The sequence below is a fragment of the Cupressus sempervirens genome, chromosome 6 (assembly GCF_028749045.1).
Source record: "Cupressus sempervirens isolate cs-2001-9-10 chromosome 6, ASM2874904v1, whole genome shotgun sequence".
Classification (NCBI taxonomy): Eukaryota; Viridiplantae; Streptophyta; class Pinopsida; order Cupressales; family Cupressaceae; genus Cupressus; species Cupressus sempervirens.
This window is the reverse complement of record NC_143123.1, coordinates 613,165,040-613,170,144: the sequence shown is the minus strand read 5'-3', so window position 1 is coordinate 613,170,144 and position 5,105 is coordinate 613,165,040.

Genomic DNA, 5,105 nt, shown 5'->3' with positions numbered 1-5,105 from the left:
TGGCTAGTCCATTTCAGCATCCTTCTTTCAGCAGGGTCCGCTATGTCCTCACATTCATTGATGAATTTTCTCGATATACTTGGGTGTACTTTCTCAAACAAAAGTCAAAGGTATTTGATCATTTTTAGGACTTCAAAATTTTTGTAGCAAAGCAATTTGAGAAAGCCGTCAAAGTTTTGTGCATAGACAATGGTGATGAGTATGTCAACCATTGGTTTGAAAGATTTTGCACTTCGGAGGGGATTGATTTACAACATTCAGTTCCATACAATCCTCAGCAGAATAGTGTTGTAGAATGGAAGAATAGATCCTTCAAGGAAATGACAAACTATATGATTCACTCTAGATCTCTTGCACCACAGTATTGGGCAAAGACCATTAACTATGCTTGTTATATCCATAACCATGTTCCTCATTGAGCCTTGAAGGGAGTTACTCCTTTTGAAGCTTGGAGTGGTAAAAAACCATCAGTTAAGCACTTTCATTTTTTGGCTCTCCTGCATGGGCCCACGTTCTTGTAGAGAAATGCATGGCCTTGGATTTGGAGAGCAGACCTTGCATATTTGTAGGTTATCTTGATGGTGTAAAGGGTTATTAGTTTCTCTACCCTACTACACATGAGTTGTTCATTAAGAGGAGTTTCCAATTTGAGGAGGGATCTTCAAGCTCACTTTCTATCACTTCTCAAACTCCTTCTATTTTGAAATTTGAGTCACTTGGAATACATGAGAGATCTTCTAATGAGTTAGATTCACTTGAGCAATCTTCTACCTCCACTTCCAATGCAGAGAGTGATTCAGAGAACTCACATCCTTCCACTCCTAGTCATCATTTAGAGGATAATGATTCCTCTCTAGATTCTCCATCTTCTAGTCCACTTTGGGCTAGACAGACCTTGCAGTCTGTAAGTGATTTGGTAGGGGATCCATCAGACACCAGGTAGACTCGTTCATAATTCTAGGATGCTCCACATGTCTTCATTGCTATTGCCTTAGATCCATAGTCCTTTCATGAGGCTTCTCATATTCTTGAGTGGGATACAACTATGCAGGAAGAGTATAGTTCCTTGATGAGGAACCACATTTGGGATCTTGTCCCTCTTCCTAAGGGAAAAAAATTGGTTTGATGTAAGTGGATCTGTTAGAAAAAATTTGTAGCAAATGGGTCAGTTGACAAACATAAGGCTCGCCTAGTCACGAAAGGATTCTCCCAGGTTCCTAGGATTGACTACTGTGAGACTTTTGCACTAGTTGCCTGAATGAATTTCATTTGACTTGTTCTTGTTATTGCCACAACTAATCATTGGGAAGTACATCAAATGAATGTGAAGAGTGCTTTTCTTCATAGTGACCTTCATGAGGAGATCTACATGGAGCAGCCGCAGGGCTTCCTTTGGGATTCTTCACTTGTGTGCCATCTTTAGAAGTCTCTCTATGGCCTCAAATAGGGTCGTCGGGCCTGGTATGCCAAGATGGACTCCTTCCTTCTATTAGTTGGGTTCACTCGGTGCCATTTTGATCCTAATGTATACATTATACAATAGGGTGATTCACTTCTATTTTCGGTTTTGTATGTTGATGACTTGCTGATCATAGGAATTTCTTCACCCACCATTAAGGCTATCAAAGTTTCCCTTCATGACAGTTTTTTGATGACTAACTTGGGCTTGTTGCATTACTTTCTCAAGACTGAGATCTTTTAGTCTCCTTCTAGGATCATCATCACACAGTCTAAGTATGCTCTAGATTTACTCTTAAGGTTTCATATGGCTGACTGTAAGCCTGCTTTGACTCCCTTCCTTTCTACAGTCAAATTTGAGGCTTAATGTTCCTCTCTACTTGTTGATGGAACTTTGTACTACCAACTTGTTAGGAGTCTCATTTATCTGACTCATACGAGACTTAACATCTCATATGCTATAGGCATGGTCTCTTGATTCATGCAAGAGCCTTATGAGCTGCATTGGAAAGCAACCAAGTGGATCCTTCACTACATTTAGGGTTCTCATAGTTGTGGGATTCACTACACAGTAGGTATTGAGCCTAATTTGGTGCGGTACACATATTTAGATTGTGCAGGTGATTCTCAAGATCACAAGTCTACTTTAGGTTACAACTTCTCACTTAGTTCAGGTCCTATTTGTTGGTCAAGCAAAAAGTAGTCTACTATTGCTCTATCTTCTACTGAGGTTGAGTATCGGGGGGCTGTAAATGTTGCCACTGAGGCCATTTGGCTTCAACATCTTCTCATTGAGTTTGGTATCCAGATTAGATGACCATCAGTCATATTCTGTGACAACTAAAGTGCCATTTAGATCTCACGAAATTTGGTCCATCATCAGCGGACCAAACATGTAGAGATCCACATGCACTACATCTAGGAGCTCATCCATGGTCACGTCATCGACCTTCACTATTGTCTGACTTTCGAGAAAGTTGTTGATATCTTCACCAAACCTTTCACTAAGAGCAAGTTCCTTCATTTGAGAGCTTTACTAGGGGTGCAAGATGCTTTATCTTTGGTGGGAGTCTCTTCCTCTCACTCAGAGTCTTGACTTTTTTTTTGGAGGGTGTCTCTTTTCTCTCTCTTTTGGGAGAATTTTATGTACATAGGTACCTCATCAGGCTTGACTTGCCAGGACCCATTTCTACATCCACCTAAGCTTTGCTTATGGGGGGTGTTAGTGTAGTTTTTTTAATTTCCTAGTAGGTTATTTATTTTTTCCTATATTTCTAGGTTTTTTTCTACACTTTTAATAATCACACTTAGGTTAATAAAGCATGTCTTATTAGGTGAATGGTTGCGAGGTGTCACCTTCCTACATGTGAGCATCCATTAGCTATCTTGGGAAGATACTTTGCTATCTTTAGTCTGATAGATGGTTGCTCCTCATTGGTCGGTGTTGCCACGTCCTCCCTCTTCCTAGCCTATATAAGCATGCTACCTAGCTTGTATTTGCATCTCTTGCTTTTGCATCCTCTTAATGCTATTTTGCTTCTAAAATTTGCATTGCTGTCTTGGAGACTGACTCTGTGTTGCTATTTTGATTTTGTATCATTTGCATTCATAGTTTAGATATCTATTCTTTGCACTAGCTTTCTGGGTTATTAATCTTTTCAGATTTTAACAATCTTAGTGTCAACCTATGCATTTTGATATACAAGATGTAATAATTTAGTGTTCTCAAATTATTTAATAATTGTATATGTTTCAATTAATAAATGCTTAAAGTTTCACCCAGGTGTATCTAATCAATAAAGTAAGATTTCAAGATTTGACTAGGAAGCATGGTTGTAGTAATAAAAATATATATAATTTGTTACTTCTATTTAAATTAAAAACTTTTCAATATGTTTATTTGATGTAATGATAAGTGTATAAGTGATGTAATATTTATATAAAAAGTGTATTTTGACTTTTATTTGTAAGTAGTCTTAAGAATTAATTTCAAATTTTCTTTATTAGTTTAGATTTACGAATTCTAAAATTATATTGAGGTCAATTAAAAAATTTATGGGAATTAATCTTAAATTTTTATCTTTTTAGTTTTGAATTTGTGATCAAGTTAATGCTTCATGCTAATTGTTATATGTTGATCAAAATCTTTAAAAGTTGTATTTGTTGTCATTTGATATTTTATGGGAATTAATCTTGATTTTTTAATTTTTAGCTTCAAATTTATGATCAAGCTAATGCTTCATGCTATTTATTAAGTGTTGATCAATATTTTCAAAAGTTATATTTGTTGGAATTTGATTTGTATTTAAGTAATTACTTTGATTCATTTTCACATCATGAACTACCTATTGTTTTTACTTGCACAATCATTTAAAAATAACTATTGAAGAATTACCTTCTTTGCATCAACATATAGTACACTATCTATATGATTCCTTATATGTGTGTGTTGTGTGTACTCACGTGTGCACATGTGTGCGTATATATGTATATATGCACACATATATACATGTATATGTATCTATACATACATACATATACACAGATACATACATATGTGTGTATATATATGTAGATATATATTTACATATATACATACATATACATATGTATATGTATGTATATATGTAAATATATATCTACATATATATACATATACACATACATATCTATACACACGCATATATACATACATATGCACATACATATCTATACACACACATATATACATACATATGCACACACAGAGATTATAAAATTCACTAGATTAGTACCTAAGAGGTTTGACCAATGAAAATAAGACATTTTGATAAGAAAAATCATTAAAAAAATTTTGATATTAAAAATAGTAAAAAATAAGGTGGTTGTCCCTTTATTCAGACCACAAGGGCATTGTCAACATATTATCATTTTTAATACATTAACAAAATAACATCCACCTAGATTTTTCCTCTATCAAAAATAAAATAAGGTCTAACCCTATTAAGATTAGACCAAGACAAACTATAAGAACCATTAAAAGTCTTAGGTAGAATAAAAATATGCCATATAGGACTATCATGGATAGAATATGAAATAAACCACATAAAACTAAACGCAGAATACAAACTTCTAATGCTGCATATGCCACCGAGCACTATTAGACAAAATTTAGATATTTAGGAATGACCAGTATTTACAATATATATAATATAATACTGAACATTACACGCGGCTTGAGTGGTAAGGAAAACGCGTTCCAACTAGTGCTATCACCGACTAAACTTTACTAGACAGACAATGAAAAAGAAAAGAAAAGAAAAGAGCCAATGGAATCCTCGATGGTGTCACGCTAAGGCAATGAAGGGGCCACGGTAATTCATTATATTCAGCTTGTAATTCAAGCTATGATCTCACAAATAATAACTGCCAACTCATCGCTACAACCCCATTGGATCCATTATTGAAAATGATCTACACCAGCCGACATATTGTCTCTTTCATATTCTTTTTAGATGGCCGTGTGTCAAACGAAAACAGCTGTATTTGATTGTATTTCGTAGATATTCACACTTACCAGATCACTATCTTTGACATTTAAGAAAGGGTGTTTGTGATGATTCTTTCTTCTTGGTATTACAAATACAAGAACAAAGAACACCCAACTC